Consider the following 27199-nt stretch of genomic DNA (forward strand, 5'->3'; position numbering starts at 1 on the left):
TTAGTGCATTTTGTATGAGAATCGTAAGAAAGCTTAGTTAGCCTAGTTCTACAACCCTCAGAACAAAAGCGAATACTAGATGAACTGGAATCCGACATCATTGACTAAATAAACTAAAGTTAACTCGAACAATAATTCAAACAATGGCAACAAGCCACAAAGCAACAAATTCTGAGTACTTCACCAAAATTCATGCAAAACAAAGCTGAAAGGCGAAGAAGCAGCTGTATGAAAACTTCCAATGTCAACTGAAAGCTGGCAGAAACGAACTGAGCTATCCACTGGTTTGTTTCCTCGAGTCCCAGATGGCGGCGGGACGTTGTCACCTACACACTAACGATAACAGCGCCACCACACGAATTTTGAATTTCTAAGTTGCCGTAGGTTAGGGAACCATAGCTATGTAATTACTTGCTAAGCTACTTATATAAAAACCAATATTCTGACATCACCTTTCTTTCCTTCATGAAGGGAGACCACTCAACAGTGCAGGAACTCACCTGTAAAGAGAAAAAAGACAACTGAAAAAGATGAATCAAAATGAGATCATTAACTTATAAGTCTATAGTCACTTATGCCAACAAAGAAATTAAAACTGTTGGTAAAAAAAAAAAGACTTCAAACTACAGGCAGTCCCCGGTTACGACTTTCCGGCTAAGGACAGATGCCACTAGTCCCTTTCAAATATATTCATCAGAAATTATTTCCCGCTTACAACGATTTCCAGTTCGGGTTACGACGCTAGAAGTTTATCCGACGGAATGAAGAAATAGGGTTTGTTTCAAAACGGCAGAATAATCATAATTTGAAGGTTTTTTTGATGTAAACAATAATAATGCAGTTTACATCGTTTCAATGCACCAGAATTAAAAGTAAGGTTTTCTTATGATTTTTGACGATTTTCGACGATTTTCCGGCTTACGATGCGGCGCTGGAACGGAAAAACCGTCGTAAACCGGGACCATGTACTCAGCAAATCTAGTATATACTGAACCACAAAATTATAAAATTTGATCAAATGACACCTTGACCTTATTGTTTTGATCAAATAAATTTGATCAAATGACACCTTGACCTTATCAAATGAATTTGATCAAATGACACTTTGACCTTATCAAATAAATTTGATCAAATGACACCTTGACCTTATCAAATAAATATGATTTGACCAAATGAAACAAATGACCAAATTATTATCAAATATATTTGATCAAATGACACCTTGACCTTATCATCAAATATATTTGATCAAATGACACCTTGACCTGTCAAATAAATTTGATCAAATGACACCTTTTTCTACCTTATCAAATATATTTGATCAAATGACACCTTGACCTTATTGTCAAATAAATTTGATCAAATGACACCTTGACCTTATGATGAAATAAATTTGATCAAATGACACCTTGACCACCTATTTTTAAATAAATTTGATCAAATGACACCTTGACCTTAAATGTCAAATAAATATGACATCATAACACCCTTAACTTAATGTCAAATAAATTTGATCAAATGACACCTTGACCTTATCGAATATGAAACAAACAAAAAATGACGTCTCTAAACTCATCTAGTTACCAGCCTATTAAAATAAAATCAGTAAAATATGTATTTCTTATATGATTATTAATATTACCATCAAAGTGGTTAAACCAGACCACTGAGCTGACTAACTTTCAATCCATTACAAAGGGTAAGGCCAAAAAACACTGGGACCAAATCATTTTTCATGATTGACTGATTGGCTGATTTAGGAGATATGAAAATTAATCTTGAAGACCAAGCGCCGGAACCCATCAGGATTATTCAGCGCCATAATGAAGGTGAAACGTATAAATTAATGATATGTTTGATAATGAATAGATGAATGATGATGTACTAGTAAAATTCAGTGTTAAAATATGGACGTAAAAATTGAGAATGATATTGGATAGAACCAACAGAAAATAAGTATATATTACACTTTTATATTCAAAATATATACTTAATATACTAAATAAATATCACTAAAATCTTTATTAAATATACCAAGATCATATCTCATTAAAATAACCAGATTCTTTCAGATAACCCATAAGGTTATCTACCAATGTGATCATTCAAAATTTTTAAAATGGTCTTCCCAGTTAGTAAAAAAAATGCCCTAAGGCAAATCAATTTAGGATATTGCACTAGCATGTGCTCAATGGATAGCGGTCCACCACAGTGAGCACAAACTGGGGCACTGGTTCCCTCTAAAATATGGCTATGAGTGAAAATAAAATGGCCAATCCTAAGCTGTGTATGGGGGGATCATCTCAACTCTTCTGTTAAGATTAAAACGAACTCCAAAAATCGATACTTTAATGTTTCTGTACTTCCTATTTGTGGATAAAATGGGGAAGTCCATCTCTGCTTCCATTTTGTATGAATGTATTGTCTGATATCTGGTTTAACCAGCGATACCTATATATACCTATAAATATACTGCATTTCATTATTTTTATAAAGAGTATGGATAATAAACCAATGTAGAAATGTTTGAATTAAAGCTCATGGTAAAAGATGAAAAATGAAGAATAAAACATGATAAAAATTATAGAATTCAGCCGCATATGTAGATGCCTAGGCAGAGACAAATGCATAATTGTTAAAATAAAATGAAGATCTCAGAGTCTCCAAAATGAAGATAAGATTTTTCTTTTTTCATGATTTTTTATTTCACTTTATTCATTATAGTTTATTATTATCTATATTAATATACTGTACTGTTAAATAAATGGGAGATGATTGAGATCGTCAGTAATAAAACAGTGGGACAATTAAGACCATAAGTTCACTAACACATTTTGTTTTCAACAAAAACATTCCATAAAATGCAAAAATATACATGATCAAAATAACTGTAATTCAACTTGTGAATTTTAACGATAAGACTATAGAATACATTTCATCATATCGATCTTGGAGAGGTTGTTTTTTATTGTTACTGACGTCGTCATTAGTTTGCAGTCGTAAATCTGAGGAGGGTCCAGGAATTGGATTCGCAAGTGATGACACATTAACACAACAGACTGTTGTGGGATTTTCATACCATTATATTAAAGTTAAAATTATTGTTGAATTCATGTTTTCATGAAGAAACAATTATATAAAGCAAATTGAGTAATTTTTGCCATCAGCAGTCAATCACGTTCATGGCAATGTTCAAATTTAGTGCCGTCACGACATATGTCTATAGAGAATAACGGAGGTCGAGGGCTGTCACTGTCTAGCAGATCTCCATGGCAACCAGCCAGCCAATCAGGTTTTAGCTGCATTCTGTCTGAGAAAGAACTTTGCTCAGAGAAGCTGACGATGACATAAAATGTTTTGTTTTGAATACAAAAACGTAGTTTTTATAGCGTATGTATTTTACTGGTTACATGAAGAATATAATGAATTCCTTCTTAATTTGAATGCAAAATTGTTGGTCTAGAGATTCTTCTTCAACAAAAAATATATATATAAATTTTTTTGCTTTGAAGATATTTACTAAAACTGCATTGACATACCTTTAAAACTGAATTCTTCTCTTTAATCTCTCAAGGGTAGAATTAGGCTGCATAGAGGAACTGGCAATTTTCTCTCTCCCTCTGTCATTTGGCACATAAACACAGCTAGAATTATGCTGCATGCATAGAGGAACTCACTCTCTCTCTCTCTCTCTCTCTCTCTCTCATTTTTGCCACCAACGCAAGTATTGTTCAGTAACTCGGCCTTTTCTTTCTAAAGTTTACCTTTGTCATGTCTTTTCTTCCCTAAAAACATACAGAGCATCGTACTGTAGCTACCAGTCGGGCAGCAGATAGGTAAAACTGCTAATGCTCAGTGATTGGCTAATACTTCCTACCGTTTTTCTGTAGTTTTCTTATGATGGTACATACCGTGCGCAAGTTAAATTGGTTATAAGTTAAAAGCATTTCAGTTCAGTACAGTATAAATACAGAACAGTGTACAGGCAGTTCCCGGTTTACGACGGGTCCAGCTTACGAGGTTACAACGCTTTTCAAATACATTCATCAGAAATTATTTCCCGTTTACGACGCATGTTCCGGGGTTACGACGTTAGTGATCACGCCGATCCAACGGAAGAAATATGGCTCCAAAATGGCAGAATAATCAAAATTTGGAGTTTTTTTTTATGAAAAACTCAATAAAAATGTAGTTTACATTGTTTTCAATACACCCAAAGCATTAAAAGTAAGAGTTTCTTAGGACATTTGAAGATTTTTTGGTTTACGACGTGGCGTAAAAACGGAACCCCCGTCAGTAAACCGGGACTGCGTTTAATAAAAATATAAATATAAATGACATGTTTTTTATTTACATTTGGTAAATGAAAAGGAAAACGGTAAACGACGAGCAAAGAACAGTAACTATCTTAAATCGTGGTCGAATATCACGTATTTTAAATCAGCCGACCCTCTTTGGTGTCCGTCTTATCCGATGTCCAGGCTAATGAGGTCAGGCCTTAACGAGGGTTGACTGTATGGTCGAGATATTTTTGGTTTTACACTCTTTATAACATTATGTAGCTTACCTGATAAGCGAGGATTGTGGTGTAGATTGTGATTTTAGAGTGAATTATCTCATTAGGCAATTTTGATCCACCAACTTTGTTTCAGAGTATATTTCATACCTATTGCTTGGTATTTCAGCATGTTTGTAACTGGAGGGGAAAGGGAGGTGGTCTCCTCTTCTCCTATTGGAAAGTGGGGAGGTGTGTTGTTTTTTCCTCTCTTATGAGAGCATTAACGTGCTCTTGAGTATTGAGTTCCTCCCTAAATTGGGCAGAGAAAGCACCAAGACAACTGCCTAGGGCTGCTCATCTTAGGAGAAGGTGCAGAGAGACAGGGAGTAATATCCAAAATTGGGGTACAGTACTGATATCTGAATTGGAGGCTGAGCATTTATATCTGAACTTATGTTTGCACTCATTGACCTTCCTGGGATTTTTGGTTTATCTTGCTTGCTGATATTTGATTTCAAGGCATTAGCATAAGTCTTTTCCTTATTCAAGTCTTCCAGCATAACCCACACTTATATACTCTGCACCAGAATTTAGTAGAGCTGCTGTTTCCTTCTGAACATGTGGGTATTTTCTATCACTGGATTTATGACCCAGATTACAATTAACGCACTGCATGCCCATGTGCATTCACCACGTGCTGGCGCAGAACAGTTGTCACACAACTTGTCACTTTCACAGACTCGACGGATGACCACATCTGAAACAGTTGAAGCACTGCAATGGTTGTTGTTTGTATTGGGCACACCAACACCCTTTCATTTTCTATATACAAATGAGAGGGAACATTATGACCCTCAAAAAAGTAATACTTTGGAATTTTATGTACCTGCCAAACCTGTTTTGGACACATATCTACTATCTTCTCTTTTTGAAGTCATAAATCCCTGCTGAAGATTACCCTCTTCCATAACTATAATTAAATATGGGCTTTGATATCTACTACCATTTCACAGTCATCTACTTTTAAACTGCAAAGCATAAGTGATTGTGTTTTTCTTTTTGCATGGATAAGAACAGATTCTTACCAAATCTAGAAATGTCACCATTTCCTATAGTGCCTACTTTCTTTGGCAGACAAAATAATTATAATCCTCCTCTTTTGCAGTTGCTCTAAGCCATTGGGGAGTTGAGGTAGTCTCTGCAGATATTTTCAAGAGTCAGAGACTGAAATTAAAATCTGCACAAAGACATATGCCTTCATACTGAATACACTCATACAATAAATACAACAAGTGTCCATGTGTCAGACAAGCATGGCATATTCAAGAGACATGTTAGAATTATTCTTTCTCTCTCTCTCTCTCTCTCTCTCTCTCTCTCTCTCTCTCTCTCTCTATAATGAACTCCATTTTTCAAATTTAGGTTTTATTTGTTTTATTATTTTCAGGTTTTACCTGTTTTATTATTTTCAGGTCTGCATTTCATATGTACTGGCATTTGTTTATTATATACCCACCTTTGTGTGTGTTACATAATCAGTAACAGGGATATTCACATCTGATCTTGTCATGTGGGTTGCTTCTTTGGCTGCTTTGTCTGCATCTTCATTTCCTTTTATCCCTACATGGGCAGGGATCCAACATATTTTGATACATTTTTTCCATTATTATATAATTTATGGAGAAATAATTTAATTTCTTGTACATCATTATTTTTTATTTGTAATCTGAATAGCTTTTCTATAGCGCCTCTCGGGTCACTAAAAATCACAAAATTATTGAATTATTGAATCGGAGAGAGAACACTATTTATTCACTAATTATTGTATTTTTCTAATTGACGTGACTGAATACAAAAGACCATTATAAAGATTTACCCCTCAGCAAGCGTGGACCACGGCAGCCCCACTGCAAGTCTTGGGTTCCTTCTATGTCCCCAGTAGGATTCGAGGTGCGACGGACGATCCACAGAAGAGGGTTTTCGTGGTCCTTCCCAGAGGTCGTTGTGCTGACGTCAGTGCAATTATCTTCTGCAAACGTCCCCTCAATGGTGTCCGCATCCTGGGGAAGAGGATCCTATCCTTCCAGGGTCCAATCCTTATCCTTCCACTACTCTCTGCAGGAGGGAGAACCTGTCGGTAGACCCCGTGATCCTTCCTGGGCCACACAGGCATAAGACCTAGTCGAACCGAGGACCGAGCCAGGCACCCCACTGGACCCAGAGAGTTCTTCCACAGATGACTCACACCCACTGGAAGGAGCCCAGGAGGTAGAGGGGACAGGTTAGGAGGATCAGGCACTCCCACTGGGCTAGTGTTGGCATGGCAGAACCAACAGAGGCAGCAGGCCAGAAGTGGTCACCAACCCTCGCTGGATGACAGCAGCCCGGCTCGAGGAGAGCTCTCCTGACTGGGCAATGAGTTCCTGAGGAGAGCGGAGTGGCTCACGTGAGTTGAGTGTTCGGCTCACCCGAACCAGGCTGGGCAGCCCCGTTGGAAGCGGAACCAGGGACTGGGAAGAGTCGAGTGCCCAGCTGGCTGGCACGAACTTGCACTGTCCTCTGAACGCGGGCCAGTCTTCTTTGATGCCGAAACCCCTCGGAAGACTGGCAGGGGACTTCATCTCTGCTTCTCCAGGTGTCCAGACCTCAGAGGAACCGGCACCTTCCCAGGAACCTGGCTTGGTACTAGAAGAAGAACCAGCATGAAGAGTCGGAGCACCTGCATGCCCAGGACTCTTTCTCTCGTCCCATGTCAGAGTCCATACAGAGAGGTTTCTCCCGTACCAGACTGGGTTACTCGGTTCCTTAAAAAACCCAGGTACTGGATTTTGAAGATTAAGCGTTCAGTGTCCGACACGGACCCACTGGCCATTTAGAAGCAGGCTTCTTTGGCGCAGCAGGGGAGTGTGAACCGTGGTCTGCATGCCCACAGCTCCCGAAATATGACTGACCCGGGGTCAACAAAAAAATCCCTGATCCGTGGATCAGGAAGAGCCAACAAGAGATCCCACTGCCTTCCCTGTGGAAGGAGCAGTCCCTTAGAGGTCTCGGTGAGAGACTTCTGGGGGTGGGGAAGCAGGCATCATTTTTTGGCTGGGAAGCCTTGGAAGGTGAAGAGGAAGAGGCGGCAGCAGACGACGATGACGAAGATGATGGCGACACATTCCTTGATCTCTTTTTCGCCATCTTCCTCAGGATCGTAGTCAAGTCCCCAAACCAAGGAGGAAACGCAACAGAAGGCACAGGAGCAACTGGGGGGGGTGCATGGAAGTAGGCACAACCCATTTGTTGCGGAGATGGTGCTCGGGCCAGTCGCTACCGGGGTAGATACAGTGTGGGAGCCAGTTTGGGGTTATCCAGTGTTGTGGGTTATCTTCTCCTTTTTGTTCTTTGTTATATGGTTTGTATGGATTTTAGTCTTTCTCTTCTTACCTTGGTTTCTTTTGAGGTGTCCTTCAGATCGCTTCTGATGATGTGCTATCTTTGTATATTTATTATTTTTAAGTACTGATATCTCTCAGAAAGGCGTATAGAGACAAGATCGGTAATTTCTTCACTTTAATTAGTACTTAATATTATAAAGATCAGTACAAAATTAACAAGTTACAATGATAGAAAACGAATCACTCTTGACTCAGTCTATATGGGGAACACGGAAGCGAGGGAGACGTACTCTCCCTTGAAGGACACAGTTCTGCACTCTCCTCTGTCGTCGGTCTCAACCCGTTGACTCCCAGAAAACTTGTTATCTGCAATCTCCACCTCCTTCTAGCCTTATTGGAAGGATTAATCAGCAAGGCCTCCCCTTCAAGTAGCTGATTGGAAGGACTGTAGTGGGTGTGATTCAAATCTCTCCTAGAGGACTTGATTGGAGGTGATCTTAGGAGGGTGTGTGAGAGACCCTCCCAAACATAATTGATTGGAGGTTGAAGAAGTACATCACTTCCAACCCCAAATTCCTGGAACTTCCATGAAAACGCCTCCCTGAGAAGGACTAATATAGAACCAGCTGCTGTAAGCTTTTAGGCTGTGCTGACTCATGTTTTTTTCTTAGCTTCAGTCAGAGGCCATTATTTCTCACTTTTACAACTGTTTTTATGGCTTCAACACGATATACTGCAATGGTTCATATAAACATCCCTCGTATTGATAACACGATACAACAACAGCATTTGGGCGTTATCACTGTGTTCTTTTCCTCTCTTTTATTCTTATTTCTCTCTCCTAACTTTTTCTCTTTCTATCTCTCTCTCTTTTCTATCTAATTTCCCTATCTATTGTACACCACAACACCAGGTCAGTCCAGAGACAAAGCCAGGGTCAGAGGCATGGGTGGTGCATGGGGAGCCAGGCCGGGCTGAGTGTCAGGAAAGCAAGGAGCTGGAACCGTGGTCAATAATGAGCGAGGGTCAGCAGCAGGAGCAGGCATAGTCATGTAAGGCACCGACGACGTCACCATGTGCGAGGGGCCAGGCAGGGACAACGGGCCAGGAACCCAGGAGGCAGTGGCACGGAGTGAAATGTGGCACGAGCGGCCAAAACCTGGGTGTCGAGGTGTGAGGCCACCGTCACAGGCAGCTTGCCAAAAGACAACATGGTGACAGTGTCGTGGTGGTGGAAGCGTTTTAGGTTGCTGTGTGGATTGTCACCATTTGCAAGACAAGTGTGACTCCAGGCCCTCCAGTGACGGAACATCAGACAGACCCAGGTGCAGCCAGGCAGATGTCAGATCAGGTACCCTGGCCAACAGACGACACTTCCACCCCAAAACCTGAGGACAAAGTCGGGTCAAAAAGGGAAGCCCCTACCCACTCCGGGGAAGAAATTCAGGAACCCAGAGTTAGATGCCCCAGAGCAACCACTCCCACGCCCTTCTACACCCGATGAAATGAATGAGGAAGGGGAGTAGTAGTCTTCACCTGAGGGATCCAGATGAAAGCACAGCTTGGGGGAACAGCAGGGGCAGAGCAGGAAAAGACCACAGAGAGCCACCACAGGAGTCGTCATCAAATTACCAGAGACGATTCCTTGGCAGGTTTCCTCCCTTCAAACTTCCTCCACTGCTCAGGAGACCAGGAACAACACTCACTACAAGGCCAGAAGCGCCCAAACACATATGTCCCTTTCAAATGGGGTAGAGTCAGAGGGCGTGTGGGTCCGTGTCAACGCTAGATCTAAAAGTATGGCATTTTTTGCCTCCAACCCCAGGACACACTCTGGGGATGTAGGGTTTATCAACATCCAAACTTGAAAGTTCCCACCGGGAAAAGCTCAACAGTCGGGCAGAGAGCGAGAGAAACGTCCGCAGTCTACGACGGCCGAAAGCAAATTGGAATGTTCACATCCGGGGTGGCAGTACCCCCGCCTCCCGGACGGTAGTTAACTACCTAACCACCTTGTTCAAAAGTTCAATGGACGTTTCTAGCCTACACTGAAAGTAATTCCTAATGTAAAGGACCAACGGTTTGTATATTGTGTCGGAACAAGTAGTTTTTCTGAAACAAATCAAGATATCAAGCAAGTTTCCAATTTTAAACTAACAATTTTTCTGCAAGACAGTTTACATTGCATTAATCTGGGAGTAGTATAATTCAACCTTGAAAACATTTATATTTTTAAAATTATAACTTTTCTAAAATTTCAATAAAAATTAACTGCCCTAAGAAGTCTTACCTTCAAAATCAGACATGCAACTTCCCTGGCAAATATTCCCTTGAAGTTTCATTTCACTCAGAGAACGGTTCTCGGTCTGAAATAAAAGGAGCATTTTACTACACAAGATCAGATATTTTCAATATTTTTACGATCGGGATGCTCCTTTAATAACAAAACTTTCAACTTTTAGCTCTCATCACCAATCATGTTTAACACCAACAGTATGTATTACCTAATTCAATCTTGAATACAGTAGTGGAGAACCTATCATTAATAAATGCAATGTTTTTCACTTACAGAAGTCTATAATGGCAGATTTAGGATAGAAATTTGGAAATGGAAACAAGTCCAAATCACCGTATTTCATAAGGTTAGAAAAACCTATGCTAAAGCTAACAAGCTTGAAGGCTACACAAATGCAAAAGTACTTCACCTACCTTCTCTGGAGAATCTGACCAAAAACTGATGAAATAAAGCAAAATAAGCTGCTGAATACATCCGATGTTGCGTAGGAGGCCGGCACAAACGAACTGAGATCTTCCGCTATGTTGTTCTTATTGTTCCCAAATAGTGGGAGGGGCTAGTCACCTGCACGAAACAGCAGAAGTGTTACCTAGTGGGAACTATCATTCATCGGGCAACCTTTTGGCGCCCAAAACACAAGGAGAGCTTGGTGTCTTGTTTATATAGTAAAGCCCACTTGTATTTGCGGTCTCACAATTTGTGGATTTCCTGATGGAACATATATACGCATTCACTGAAAATTCGCCCTTTTCAAGGTATTTTCCAGAGAAATATTCACTAACTACTGTATTTTCATATTTTCATGACTAAATGCACTTTTGCGAAAAAATATTAAAATAATCAGGTATTGTACCCAGGCAGTGCTCGAGTTACGATAATTCGATTTTACAATGGGGTGAGCAATAAATACTGATACTACAATATTTAGCGTACAATCAGGCAGTAAGAGACCAAATAACAATACACCAACTTCTTTTCCTCCATCTCTTTATCCCATCTTCTAGTTAACAAGTAAAAGGGAACGATAAAAGTACAGCCATAAACAACTGACCGAGAAACTGTTATTTTGTCTATCACCGAATCGATAATAACAGCGCTTTTGCTTGTGTTTTCAATCATCGTATCGGTAATAATACACAATTACTGTAAGTTACAGTACAAATGACGTTCAGTAGAATAGGACTGATATATATCTATACCCTTATTTGGGTGTGGATAAAAGATCAGCAAGGAAATATATTGCTAAATTTAAGCTGAAAGTTGTAGCTGAAGCTGAGAAAACAATGTTCAAGCTGTTAATGACTATAAATTATCGTGTATCGGCAACATGGATGGAACTTGACCGTAATTAAAACTGGAAAGAGAGTATTTTAATCAAAACTACTGGGCATGAAAGAACACACATTACTGCTGTTTTTATGGCGATAAACGATAAATACGTAAAGCTCGTATCACGATGAAATCCAGTGAAAATAGCGAACAGAATTTTGATTTTTTTTTTTTACACAAAACAAACACGCCCAAACTGCCGTCATCTATTTCGACTTAAAAACACTTCTACAGTATAATGAAAAATAACCTTGCCCTGTATAAATAAATTATCTAAAGTTTCATTTATGCTAACTAGAAGCAAGAAAAGCGCTCTGAACTGAGTTCAATGCGGTGAAATAAACATCGGGTAAACGATTTCCAAACCAAAACATTGGTCGCAATTTATAATACAAAAGCAATATAAGAATATATACAATATTATTGGATACAGTGAATTAAGGCATAACATTTTAAAAGGTCCATGGAAAAGATGCATATTTGTTTTGTTGATGTTTGTATAATACGATATGTGAATATAGAGTACACTATAATGTAGGCTACGCTACCATATACCGTATGCATACAATATATCATAGTGTAGACTAAGCTAATTCTTGTTTGTTATTCAATTTTTCTTTGTACTGAATTATCATAAGTTACTTTGCATGAACCTCCAGAATTAAGCTCCAAATTAGCTGATATTAATAATTACTATACCGTGTATGTATAGAGTATACGTTGTAGTGTAGGCTAGGCTATATTCAAGATACGTTTTTTCCAACAAACGATGGGTTTTTTGGAACCTAACCCCAACGTAAGTAGAATAACACCTGTAAAAGCATTTTTAGATTTTTTGTGTGTTTGAACTATCAAAATAGGCAGTTCTAAGTGTTTTTAGAAGGGTTCTAAGTATTGTATTTGGGGATTTCAGCTATTCGCAGGTGTGTGTGTGTGTGTGGTACGCATCCCCACGAATACAGGGGTTTACTGTATCCCTGTCCAGCGCCAGGTTTTTTAGTATTCCACTCAAATGTGGTTATTTATGTGTGTAATCAATGGAATTTATCCCTTGGGAAGTACCAAGAATGTAAATGAATGGTCGTAAGTTAATATACTTTGTGAAAACAAATTATGCCGAATTAGGAACTGATATCTAGGATTAACTGATTAAAGTTCAACGGCAAACTTTCAAAACACGTGATTCAGGTATTATTTTAGCCTGCAAAATTCTCATTAAACTGCGTCAACAAATAGCATACCTGGATATATACTCTCCAACTGCAAAAGAAAAAAGGAAATGATGAATGTACAGCACTGAAATTTTTAATACAGTATTATTGATAGACAACTAAGCTCTGTTACATGAACTTTTAATATCAAGAATAATACAACTAAATACAAGTAAGCTCACTTCTTGCACTTAACCTACCATACAGATTGAGCAAAATTAATTTACTGAAACACTTTTCACCTTCTTTGACCCACTGCAAAAACCCTACACATTCAACCTACCCTTACTAATCATGACCAATTACGACAAGATTGACAAACAATATTTGGCAATGAGGTCGAACTCGTAAGCTGTTAGTCTGCACACCGGAAATAAAAACACACCTCAGTTGCACTCTGACTAACTTCTTGATTTCAAATTGCACAGGGAAGGAAAGAGGAGTGTGAGTGTGTTAACCTTTCAAGCTCTACTCCACCCCACTCATAACCCACATCACCTGAGTAACTACTAAACTTGCATGACCTTACAAGCTATAAACTCTACCACAACACTGGAGTTCTGTGACTCCAAACTTCCCATATTGATAGTACTACTGTACCTCATTACTGTGGAAGATGTCTCAGTATTTGTGGAGCAATTTCCTTGTGACAACCTGCACCTCTCCAATCTTATATATATATTCTCTCTCCAACAACCTTTCACTCTAAGATACTGGGTTACGTGTATGAGGTCACAGTGCTTCAGCTATCCCAAAAAAAAATGTTAGTATTGACCCTTCACATTATATACCACTGGCCTTTCTAATATCTAAGTATTTCTTGTCCCAACTTGACAGCATTTTATTCAAGAACTATCTCCTGCTAGTCTATACAGTATACAGTATTTCTTATGGTAACAATTCAATTCCACACTAATTAAGACATTAGTAGGCTAGTACAGCCCCAGAAGACTTTTGTTAAGTGCCTCATTTGCCAATTTCAAAGGTGAGGACTCTTCTGAACCTGCTGACCAAATGAAACAAATTTAAAATAGCTTAGCAGACCAGTGTTGTAATGAGTAACAAACTAAAGCCGCTAGCCTAATATTGCGGTAAAACTTTAGTTGTGTGGCCTGATTCCTGCCAGTCGTCGACCGGTACAGGTTCCTCATACATAAACATAACCTTTCCTTTAATGCCAGGTCCTAAACTAGCCAGATCTTCCCTACCTTGGGTGACATGCCCTGACCTAGCCTGGTTGGCAACTGGCAGTAATCAGGCCGTGCAACTAGAGTTTTTTACCAATATTGCTTTTCATCGCATTTCCCAGATGTTTTCGGAATACAATAGCACAAATCACTAACAGCCAATCAATTAGGAGGTTTAGAGCTAACAGGCCTAGCCTACAAGTACAAATATAGCAAAAAGTGCTCAAATTGACACTTGGTTCACTGAACGACAAGGATTACTGGAACAAGCGCATACTTCCAACAAAAATCACAATTTTTTTATTTTGAAAGTAAATTGTATTTTCCCTAACTATACAAACCTGAGGTCCTTTATGTTAGAAATTACTTTCAGCGTACACTGGAAACGGCCGTTAAATTCTTGAGCAAGGTGGTTAGGCAGTAACTACCGTCAGGCAGGTGGGAATACCACCATGCCCAGATGTAAACATTCCAGTTTGCCTTTCAGCTCAAGTTCAGATTGAGGGGTGGCATGAGGTGGGCATAGTATGTAATGCAAAGGACCTCAGGTTTGTATAGTTAAGAAAAATACAATTTACTTTCAAAAATTGTGATTTGTTCCAACACGATTTACAAACCGTCGGTCCTTTACAGTAGGAAGACTCACTAGTTGGAGGGAGGAATCTGAGCGAGTCTCCTGAACTGACTGGAGTTCTGCACACCTGGGTTACTCCTGGTCGAAAGAGCGAGGGAGTACCGTGCCTCTGACATATTGATCGGAGTGTAGGAACCACAAGATCAAATGTCAGATACTGGACCTTTCTCGCATTGAGTGAGGAACGTGACTCATACGAAACAGGCTGGAAGAATCAGAGTCAGAGGCAGTAAGGAAAAGCTGAGATAGGGTTTCCTTATTGCCAGACTCTCCTTCCTCCCTTGCTAGAGGAAGGACCAGAATTGCTTCTATGATTCTACGAGAAAATACAATGGGTGCTCGATGTGTAGTCTTACTGCATCAGTGCCAGGTCCAGCACGTGTTGGTTCGAGACCTATTCTCATCCCGAAGAAGTAGAAGGACGGGGAAGGAGAAGGAAGAGAGGCCAGTCACTCACGGTATCCTTCTCACTTCCAGAACCAACACCTTACGCAAGATGCTACTCGTCCTCTTGAAGGAGCCAGGTAAGAAAACAACTTGTTGAGCAGCCACCACAGAACCAAGGAAAAAAGGTTCCAAGGGCCTGTGGGCAGGACCACAGGAAGAAGACATGAGTGTGGTCTATGAGACCACGACTTTGCTTCCAGACTGACAGAAACTTCTGGAAAACGAGGGATGGACCAAGCCATCGGCTTTATGAGCTCTTGGGTGGAAGGTACAGGTATCGTCGCCGTCAGCTGCTGAGTACCTCCTTCAATTGCTTTATGAAGCCAGGAGGAAGATGTGTCCTTAGACACTTATTCCTTGGGAGAAAGAGTACTAGCGAAAATGTTGACATCCAGGTTAGGAGTGTCGAGCCTTTTCAGAGTACCACAGCTCCCTAAAGGACAACAGTAACGAATGATCTGGAACATCAATACAAAGCCCAAGGACGACTCAAACCCGACAACAGATGCCGATGGATTTGGAGTCCACCTATGACATCTGAGGAGTCGAGGTATTGATCCCCTTCACCTGTTTTTCCATCTTCTATGCCAAGGCCAGAGCAAGATGAGAGATGGCCCTATGAGGGCACATCTCTATCTAACGACTCTCGTAAGGGCACGTGCAGCATGGGACAGGAACCCTAAACGAGAGTCACATGCCATACAGGGAACAGTTTCCTGGGACAGCAAGACTGAAGAAGCTTCTCATCCGTACCTCAATCTTGACTGAGGAGGAGGCTACTTCAGATAGAAGACTAGGTCGCAAGGGCCTACGTTGTTCACAAACGAAAGGGAAAGAAGCAACCCTCGTCAGAGAAGACGAGGAAGTCCAGACTAGAAGAGTGACTCTGACCCAAGAAGGAGTTCTGCAACAACACCCACCAGCAAATATGGCTCCAGTCCCTGGGAGTCTTGCAGAGGACTTCAAGAGGTATCCAGTTATAGCCGCTGCCACTCAGCAAGAAACCCTATGCTTGCAAGGGAAGCTGGAAGGTCTCCCAGTCCCAAACACAAAGGGATGTACTGCCCGAAGAACTGCTTCTTGTGTAGCTGCTACAGGGGGTTGGATCAAGCAGAACTCTTCTCGATGCCTCGGCTATCAGGTTGGGCGAGAGGCGAAGTCTTCCAGCATTTGTCTGTAACTCGGGGTGAGCAATGCTTGAGAACCCCTAGCAAAACAGACAAATACAAAGTGAAAAATGTAGATATCAAGTTTCCCAGAAAGACAGCATGCCTCACTGTAGCGGACCCTGGGTCTGATATGAAGGAGCGAGAAAAAACTACCAACTTGTGCAGCGAGGCAACAGAAAGGTGGTAGGGATTTCTCAGTTGAGCAATCTCTTCGTGAATCTTTGGGTGAACACTCAAACCCTGAGGCCAATACATCTTCACCGGGATGCATCTGGCTAATTGAGAAGTCGCGTGCACTAAAGAACACTCAAGTACCTGAAAATATCAACAGATGAAACAGGAGGAAAAAAATTATTCCTCCTGTTTGTCGACAAATGCCACTACTGTGGTTTGTTGTTCAACGAACCAGTCAGTGTCGCAAAACTCATCCTGATTTCTCAGAAGGCCAGAAGGATACCTTGAGTCCAGGTTGGTGATGAGAAGGTACTAATCTTCTCCGTCACACACCTTCAAGACAAAGTCTTACAGGTGCGCCTATTCCTCAATCAGTGAATCCAGAAGTAGACACAAGATGTGAGGGGAATATGCAAGCATATTCAAAGGTTCCTTCAATCAAGCATTAGCCTAACTCCTTCCTCATACTTTGAAGAGGAAAGGATGGAGGAATGGAAGCAGACTTCCATTCTCCACCAAGATGAAGATGACTACCAAGACAATTAGTTCTGGCTGGGCTGGCATTTCCAAACACGGGAGCACGGGAGAGGAAGACGGGATGAAGGAATCCATTCTCAGCTCTCGGCAATGTCGCTGCCAGCCCCAGAGACTTGATAAGTATCATTTCATAAAGATTCTGCAGTAGGAGAACTTCTTCCCGGTCGATACTTCTTTCTCTCTTCCCTCCTCCCTTCCCCTCCTCCCTTATGGGAAAGTGGGTGGAAAGAGACACAGTTATGTGCACTTTCCTAGAGGGGTAGGAGAGGCTATGTTCTGCAATCTTCTACCAGAGCCTGGGACTTCTTAGGAGTTGAGGGGGCTGGGCTTGAACTCGAGGTCGAGTCGACTAAGACCCAAAGGTCTTGGCCATTGTCCAAAGGACAAGGCAGTGCCCTGGTACAGACCTTGATTACCGAGGTATCTGGCAAATCTCTGCAAGAGAAAGGCAGAACCAAATAAGGTTCGTTCCTAAGGGTCGAGCCAACTCGGGACTTATGAAACTGAGATCCGAATTGGGACAAAGTCCTTCTTCTTAGCACCAGAATTGCCCACAGAACTGCAGTCGGCCAAACCCTCCGAGGCAAGAAGAATTCGTATTCTGTTAAGGCAAAGGGAGAAGCTTGGTGTCGACCTGAATGAACTCCTTGTCCGGAGAAAAGAGTTCATCTGGTCGAGAACGCTCTTGGAAGCCAGGACCCCGGTGGCACCCAACACTCTAGGCCCCTCGGGAACTGCAAGGGTTGAGAATGATGAAGATTATTCATTGGGAGAGTCGCGGTCCTGTCCTGGGGATCCTTTAGCTGACAAATCGGCGCAAAGTTCTTCGAAAAACGAGAGCAATCGCAACTTGAAGAGGAGGACCCTCGCTGCTTCCAAAGCATGAAACTCCTGGAAGGAGCCTTGACAGATCCCATGAAACCGTCCTCAGCTAACTGGTTGTACTACGAGACAATCGGGGGACCGACACCCAAAGCACGCCAGGAAGCCATATTCTCGAAGAGCTCTCTCTGTCCATCTTGCACCTCTCAGAACAACCGAGAGGAAAAAGAGAACAGGTGAGGAGAAAGAGTACCCTACCTGTTCTGCCAGTAAGACCAGCAGGAGAGGCAGACCATAAGCAATAATCAACCGAAGGAGATTACTGCTATATGGGGGAAAGAAAAGCGCTTGTGTCGTGGCAAAGCGCTTTCCTGGGAAGAGCAAAAGTTCACTTGAACATAGCTGAGAACCCGATTTAGAAAAAACCAGTGGGGCTGAGCCAACCGCACCGCACCGATCACGTGAACGCGATCCAGACTTGGTGGTATGCAGTGGACTGGGAGGCAGGCGGGGCGAGCCGAGCCAAACCAGTCTCGCAAAACGCGACCAGGGCTGGGCGAGGTGATCAAGCCCAGCCAGTCTTGTAAGCACAACCAGGGGCTGAGCTGAGCCGATCATCACGAACACAATCAGAACTGGAAAGGGCGGAACTCGTCTGCCATGAACTATTGCTAGGTTCCCGAACTCTAAACTCATTCGAGGCCGAGGCCCCGAAGAAGAAGGTTCACAGGGGAATACTGTGTCTGCTATCCTGCATGCTCGAACCCTAAGGTTCAAGACACAAGTATGAAACTGGCCAAAACAACCAAAGCAGCTGGTGGGCAGTATTGAGACACCCTGGGGTCTCGGCACCCTGACACCTGGGTCTGTCTCCCAGACACCTGGGTGTCTCGGCACTTTCTCTCGTCCTGTGCCTCTCATCTGGAGAGCGCTCGTGATTCATAGAATTCGAGCTACCCACAAGACTCCCAAAAATCAGGAACAGCTGCTTTCAGTTTCCTAAGACACTGAAGGAGCCAGGCACAGAACCAGTCTTAGACGCAGACTTCCAAGACTGGCAATGAGGGCGCGGCCTCTAGAGGCTGCACTCTCACACGGGCCCCAAACGCCAGACTCCACAGGAGAATGAGAATCGGTTCCCGGCCGAGGGCGGGAACAGCCAGCAAGAAAACTTGTCTCCTGGAAGAGACTGAGTCCCTTAGAAGTCCTGCAGGACTCCCAAAGGGAATCTCTTCCCTGCTTCTTCTGGTGTTCAAACCGATAGGATTGAAACACCAAGCTGGGAACCCAACTGAGCACTGGCAAGTACTTGGGGAGTGCTTGTGGTGCTGGCAGGAAGAGCTGAGACACCTGGGTGCCTCGGCCCTTTCTCTCGCACCGCTCCTGAACTGGGCCGAGGAAATACTTTCCAGACCAGATCAGGATACTCAATATTCCATAGAATCTCGAGCACTTGGTGCAGCATGCAAACGAGCGCCTGAAGCAGCCCCATCTTAGAGGCAGAACCTCTAGGACTGGGAACAGGATCGCAGACCAAGGTCTGCGCGCCTGCAGCTCCCAAACACAAAACCCAGCGCTATGCGAATCGGTTTTCTAACCTGAAGGTCAGGAAGAGCCAACGAGAGGCCCACCGCCTCCTTGAAGGAGGCAGTCCCTACACGTCCAAGGGCACAAGGGGAAAAAGCAGCCTTCCTCTCCTTCGGCAGACGGAGGTCTGTCCGATTCCTGGGACCCCTTGGACCTCGGAGAGGAAGGGCAGAGAAAGCAGAAGACGAAATCAAAAGATAAGATGAAGAAGACAGCGGCTACTTCCACAGGGCGACTTCCTTCACCTCCACTCCGACATCTTCTACAGGATGGTGGACACGAAACATCATTAACCTCCAGGGCAGCTCAGGCAGAAACAACGGAAGCGGCCCAAGACACCACCACCAGGAGAAGCAGCAGGCACAATCAGGAAAGCCGATGCAGGAGCTAAGGAAGCGGTTCAGAAGGCAGGAGCTACAGCAACAGCCAGGAACGTCACATGAAAAGTCACCAGCACTATGCCATTCCAACCAGGTACTCCAGTCAATCCCGAAGCAACATTGAATGAACATCGGAACTCCTTCATGCAAGATATCTCCTGAGATATCCAGCCAACCACTGCTGTGCCTGCGATGTTCACTGTCAACCTGAAAGAAAAAGCAAAGATGATTACTAGAGGGAGACTCCTCTCGCTAAGGGGAACTGCCCTATGCAGAGAGGAGGCCCCTGAAGAGCCAGACTGCCCACAGTAATCAATCCACAGTCTGGCCTGACAAGCGAGCAAGAGGGCGAAGGAGAGAGATCTCTACCAAAGGAGAGATAAGGAAGAACCTATGGGGAGAGAGAAGGAAGGAGGGGAGGCCACCAAGGGCACCGTGGAAGTGAACTGAACGACACCCGCAACCTCCCCCCGCAACTCTCTGAAAACATGTCTACAATGCATGACAGCCGAAAGCAAACTGGAATGTTTACATCTGGGCAGGAGGGTATTTCCACCAACCTGACGGTAGTTACTGCCTAACCACCTTGTTCAAGAGTTTGACGGCCGTGTCCAGCTTCACCGTAAGTAATTCCTATTGTAAAGGACCGATGGTTTGTGTATTGTATCGGAACAACCAAACTTTTTTCCTCAGTACAGTACAGTACAGCATTTACATCGTCTATATAAATATTCATATTGCACTCCAAATCTAAACTTGATCAAAATCATTCACAAATATGAAAAGAACTGCCTAAAAATGAATTACAGTAATTGACAATTCCAAAACAAGGATAAGAGTAAATATGGAAATATAAACTTCAAATGCTAGAGCATTTAAAACATGGTGCTCATTGGTCACAGAGGCTAATATGTACTATACCATGACTATGTAAAATACAAAATTTAACATATTTAATATTAATACCTGAAAAACTATTTAAACAGACTAATGAACCAAACTTCAAGCTCGCATAAGGCTGGGCAGGATTTGTCTCTAGATGCAAGAAACCATGGATTTATTCAATAAAATTACAGCTTAAAAATCTATAATTAACTGAAAATACTGAGATCCTAATAAGTTTGTCATAATATTTGTGGCCTAGGCTTACTGTACACTTATGGTTCACAGTACTATGTCAAAAATTCTACTTCCCAGTTAACCCTCTAACGCCGAGCCTCTATTTACAAAAGTGTCTGTCTTGGCTATCAAGTTACCCAAAAAAAGTATTTTTCAAAAAATCACAGCACGCTTAGTTTTGAAGATTAAGAGTTCATTTTGGCTACTTTTTTCTCATTGGATGAAGTTTAGTATGCAACCATCAGAAATGAAAAAATATCCTTATCATATATAAATATTGAAATATCTGACAGCGCAAAAAAAAATTTCATATATAATTGTATACAAATTCTTAACGCTGTGAGCAAAACGGTTAAAGCAAACGAGTTATTTTTTTCTTTGTATTGTACACTAAATTGCAATGATTTTGGTATATAACAAATTGTAAAACGATCAGAGCAACACAGAGAAAATATTATCACAAAATGATGCATGAATCGTAACGCCTGGACGAAAAAAGGTTTTTTCAAAATTCACCATAAATCAAAATATTGTGCTAGAAACTTCCCGCTTGTTGCAAAATGAAGGTAATTGATTGAATATTACTAGACTGTAAGTGTTTTAGCTTACAATTGCAGTTTTCGACCATTTTGGTCGAGTTAAAGTTGACCGAAAAGTAGAATTTTTTCTATTTATCGATGGTTTATATGAAAAATATTTTAAAACCGATAAAAGCTACAACCAAAGTTATTTTTTTGTATTCAGTACATGAAAATGTGCACATTTACATATAAAACTTTATATAACGACTAAAATAAAACGGTCATTACGACTCAATGTGATCTAAGAATTTCTGAGATGTTCGCCGAAACATGGAAAGAAGGAAAGTTTTTTAAAAATTCACCATAAATCGAAATATTGTGCTAGAGACTTCCAAAACAAAATGGAGGTAAATGATTGAATATTACTAGAATGTAAGAGTTTTAGCTTACAAATGCTAGATCATTTAAAACAAGTTAAAGTTGACCAAGGTTGAAATTTTGGCACTTATCGTGATTTATATGGAAATATTTCAAAACTGATAAAAGCTACAATCATGAGTTATTTTCTATTGTATTCTGACAAACTGAAATTGCGCAGATTTCCATATATAAAACTTTATGTAACGACTAATATAAACCGTGCAAACATTACGGCTAAAGTGACAAAGAATTTGAGATGTTCGCAGTTAGGCATGACGAAGAAAATTTTTTTAAATTCAACATAAATCAAATATTGTGCTAGAGACTTCAATTTGTTGCAAAATGAAGGTAAATGATTGAATATTACTAGAATGTAAGAGTTTTAGTCATTGCATTTTTCGACCATTTCGGTCGAGGCAAAGTTGACCGAAGGTTGAAATTTTTATCGTTCACATGTACTACTGTCCCAACAGACAATTTTAGTCGACGCATAATACCTCCAGTCGGCGCTTAAGGGTTAACATTGTATTTCACTTTCTACTGTACATATAGATTAGAGACTGATCACATAAGTGGCCAACAAAAACTTGCATGTTAGGCTGATGACCCCAGTTCTAAGAAAACTACTTGTACAGATTCTTTTTAGACTGAAAATTAAGCATACCCTTATCACAGTTTTAAATTCTTCATTACATTTTTCATCTTATACTGACTGTCATTTACTCCTAAAGGTACCTTTCAGTGATACCAGCTCATTTTTCAATGAATTTCTAGTTTAGTTATAAAAGGTACAGTTTGGGTGTCTTATACTTCTACATTCCTTTGAAGATAAGTTTAACCAAAATCCTGATAAAAAAATCTTAACCATCAAAAGGCTGACCAAAACATGACATAAAAATTTCATGTCTTTGTTGGAATATGCCATTCTCTGTTATATTCAAGAATTTAAGAAATAAATTATTACAATTGCATAATTATCAACAATCAGAATTTTGGTGATGGGAGTATTTTTAGTGATCTTAATAGAAAGTGATCTTAATAGAACATGGCATTGTTAACCAATTGGCTGTGAGGACAAAACAAAGTTTGTCATGAAATCCAAGACTGAACCTTAAAGGAGCCAAAAAAAAAAATTTGTACCAATTTGCCAGTAATCTAAATCTCATCAATGGCTTAAAAGTAATGAACATTAAGTTTATGCTGGTGGATTATGATAAGGGGTTTATATTTCTATTTTGTATGCTCTTATCATTATATTATCTAAGAGCTCAAATGCCCAGCCCTGAAGTTTAAATTCTATTTATTACATTACTATTCTGTAAGGATTTTAAAATGGGGTAACTGAAAATGAAGGAGATTCTGACAAATTTTTGTAACTGATTATGTTTCTAGAATTTGACATTCCTTGTCAATTATACTTTCAACAATCACATTAAAATGTTTAACTGTTAGTACTGCTTAACATTTTGTACATATAAGGATTATCATATGGGCTATTTGTCAAACACCAAGCTGGTAGCATAAATTATTCTTGGAATCAATATGCTCGAAGTACAACCTGCCAATCCTAAATATCCATTAAGACAACACACTAACCTTTTAGGAATATCAAACATTACCTACTGTGTTACTTTTACATTTTGGCATTCACTAGTTTAAGACTTTCCTACCAATATCTAATAACCTAGCCACAAATGTTAAAAATTATATTTTTATAATAAAATTAAGTTTCATATATACTTACCAAGTAATTACTTAGCTATACCTTTAACCTTGGGCAGCAACCCTAGATTCAAAATATCGGGTTAGCGTTTCCGTTGCATAATGTAGGTGACAGGCCCGCCCACTGCGTTCTGTTTTTGCTGATATGTCCATAAGAGGGGAGGAGGGAGGGCTCTGATTCTGTAATTACTTTGTAAATATATATGAAAATTACATTTTCATAATAAAATAAAGTTTTAAGTATACTTACCCAGTAGTTACATTGCTATTGTTTCAAACCAAACGGCAGCTAGAATTCAAATTTTGCGCCAGCAAAACAAAAAACAATATGGCGGCTAAGAGATACCCCTTCTGCCACTGGTGGAGGACTGAGGAACTACTTTAACACAAAACTTCAGTTGTTTATGCCCTACATTCATGAGAGGGGAGGAGGGAGGGCTTTGATCATGTAACTACCGGGTAAGGGTAAGTATACTTAAAACTTTATTTCATTATGAAAATGTAATTTTTAAGTATGTAACTTACCCAGTAGTTACATTGCTGATTCCCACAATACAGGAGGTGGGACCATGAATAGATAGAACTATATTAAATTTGTGTTAATCTTCTTTTATTGGGTAAAAGAAGTGTTGTAAGTTCCTTACCTGTTAAGTGAGCAATCCATACTGATTCTGCCTCTTAAATATGGAGCTCTTCTTAACTGCAAGACGTGGCAAGGGAGCCATGGGACGTCTACAGCAAGTAAATTATCCTTGTGACCTAGAAGGGTTCGTAGGACACGGAGGATGACCAAACACATGCCCCTGCTCAGGGCGCAGTACCAACCAAAAAATATAAAACCAATCATGGATATCACCACTAGCCTACACCAAAATTAAACCCCTTAAAAGAACTAGTGACTGAGAGGTACTCCCAAATGCACAGCACCATGCACCCCCAGACTCCACAGCAGAATCTAAAACCTGCATCAAGGAGTAGGGGACACTAAGGAAGGATGCACTTCCTTATCACCATGCCAGCCACTACGAAAGGACCTAGGGTACTGCAATATCGTATGTTATCTCCATATCTCGTAGATAATGCGAGGCGAACACTGACCTACTCCTCCGAAGGTCGCTTGTACAATAGAAGAAAGAGACAAATTGTGTCTGAAGGCCAGAGAGGTCGCAACCGCTCATACTTCATGCGTTTTAACTTTCAAAACACTGCACTTGCATCATCCAAATTGTCATGAGCCTCCACTATTACATTCCGAATAAAGAAAGCCAACGCATTTTCTGAGAGGGGACAGGAAGGATTCTTAACAGAGCACCAGAGATGGTCCAAGTTACCTCTAATAGACTTGGTCGCTTGAATATAGAACTTGAGAGCTCTAACGGGGCATAAGAGTTTCTCCTTTTGATCTGATTACGAAATTTAGGTCTAGAAGACCAAGCGCCGGAACCCATCGGGATTATTCAGCGCCGAGTCTCTCCTCTTCTCTGTCAACTAGATCTGTCAGATTACGAATCTCGAATGACCGTGGCCAAGGCCTGGATGGGGTTTCATTCTTGGCCATAAAACTCATATTAAAGGAACAGATAGTGTTTCCATTTGCAAAACCTACTTTTTAATTAAGGCATGCACTTCACTTATCCTTTTCGCTGTAGCTAAGGTTACTAAAATTAGCGTCTTTCTCGTCACCTGCCTCAAAGACGCTGTCCTGAGAGGATCGAATCTATCATTCCTAAGCCACTTCAGAACCACGTTCAAGTTCCAGCCTATTAATCTTGGTCCTTCCGTCCTCTCCTTATCTGACAAATCTTTGTCACCAGACCAATCTCTAGCACAGTATCAAAGCACTGAGCCCAACAGCCCTGTACCCCTTAATGGTAGAAATTAAGTATATCTTAGTTTAACCAGACCACTGAGCTGATTAACAGTTCTCCTTGGGCTGGTCCGAAAGATTAGACTTATTTTATGTGGCTAAGAACCAACTGGTTACCTAGCAACAGGACCTACAGCTTATTGTGGAATCCGAACCATATTATGACGAGGAATGAATTTCTATCACCAGAAACAAATTCCTCTAATTCTTCATTGGCCGCTCGGAGAGTTGACCTTAATGGTAGCAGTACAGTAGACCCTCATTGAGCCAGCTATTGGATAAGACACTCACCAAGGAGGGTCAGCCGATTTAAAATACATAATGTTCGACCACGATTTAAGATACTGTTCCTCTGCTCGTCGCGTACCATTCTCCTTTTTATTTACCAAAGGTAAATAAATAACTTTTCATTATATTTTATTTATACATACTGTTCTGTGTTTATACCGTACTGAATCGAAATGTTTTTAACTTGTAACCGAATTAACTCGCGTATGGTGCGTATCTTCATTTGAAGTATCGTAGCCAATCACTAAGCATTAATAGGATTACCTATCTGCTGCCCAACTAGTAGCTACAGTACGATGTTTTGTATGTTTCTTAAGAAAGAAAAGACCTTGACAAAGGTTAACTTTACGAAGACAAAATCTGAGTTACTGAACAGTACTTGTGTTTACGTGGCAAATGACATGAGAGAGAGAGATTGTCAGTCCCCTCTATGCAGCGTAATTCTATGTGTTTACATGGCAAATGACATGAGAGATAAGCTAGAGAGAGAATTGTCAGTTCCCTCTAAGCAGTATAGTTCTATCTTCGGGAGATTAAAGAGAAGAATTTTGTTTTAAAGCTATGTCAATGCAGCTTTGGCAAATATCTTCTGGAGTCAAAAAAGAAAACATATGTTGGTGCTGAAGATTCTCTGATCAAAGCCAAATCAAAGTCCTTCAAAAGAAGGCATGGTGCTTACCCCATACAAAATGGGAAAAAGGGCACGTTAAAAGAAGAATAAGAAGGAATTCATTCTATCCTTCATGTAACCAGTAAAATACATACACTATTAAAAACTACGTTTTGTATTTAAAACATACACACTTATGTCGTCAGCTTCTCTGAGCAAAAGTTCTTTCTCAGACAGACTACAGCTACAACGGATTGGCTGGCTGGTTGCCATGGAGATCTGCTAGCCAATGACAGCCCTCTACTTCTGTCCTATCTATAGAATTACGTCGTGGCGGCACTAATTTTGAACGCTGCCATGATCTGGATTATTTGACTGCTGATGGCAAAAAATTACTTAATTATTTGCCTTATATAATTATTTCATGAAAACATGAATTCAACAATAATTTTAACGTTAATATAGTGGTATGAAAAATCCCACAACAGTCTGTTGTGGTGTTGCGTCATCACTTGAGAATCCTATTCCAGAGCATCCTCAGATTTACGACTGCAAACTGATGACGACATTGGTTGAAAACAATAAAAAACAACCCTCTCCAAGAGATATGATGAAATGTATTTTATAGGTTCATCATCAGGAAGGAAGAAGCAGGCGAGACCAGGGTAGCTGGAGCGAAAAAAAGATGGAAAACTTGCCAAAAGGTAGCGAAGGAGAGCTGCATAAACTGAGGGAGGAGCAGGGTCTTGGTTGAACTCCTCCTCTTCTTCAGAAGTGATTGGAGATGGTGATAAGCCAAGAGCAGGCTTGGAGGCAGGAGCTTTCTTGAGGAAGTTCATGATTTCAGACAACTGTTGCTTGACAGGTGCCAAAGAAGGCTGACCTTGTTCCACTTAGGGCTCAGAAGTAGTAGACAGGTGATGAAGGGTTGGCACCGGGCACTCGGGAGTTGGCACCAGGCACTCAAGAGCCGGCATCAGGCACTCGGGAGCTGGCGC

At 41.0% G+C, this 27199-nt stretch overlaps 1 protein-coding gene and 1 long non-coding RNA gene across 2 annotated transcripts in view; both read right to left on the bottom strand.

Moving 5' to 3' along the window:
• LOC136836389 (endoplasmic reticulum junction formation protein lunapark-A-like) overlaps window positions 1-27199 on the bottom strand; it is a 209044-nt gene that overhangs the window by 21407 nt on the left and 160438 nt on the right. The gene's annotated exons all lie outside the window — the stretch shown is intronic.
• On the bottom strand, window positions 407-10250 carry LOC136829361 (uncharacterized). Its single transcript, XR_010850362.1, has 2 exons — window positions 10172-10250; window positions 407-500 (listed from the first exon to the last, which is right to left on the bottom strand). It is a non-coding gene; the product is annotated as an uncharacterized lncRNA (long non-coding RNA).

The sequence above is a fragment of the Macrobrachium rosenbergii genome, chromosome 4 (genome assembly GCF_040412425.1).
Source record: "Macrobrachium rosenbergii isolate ZJJX-2024 chromosome 4, ASM4041242v1, whole genome shotgun sequence".
NCBI classification, from domain to species: Eukaryota; Metazoa; Arthropoda; class Malacostraca; order Decapoda; family Palaemonidae; genus Macrobrachium; species Macrobrachium rosenbergii.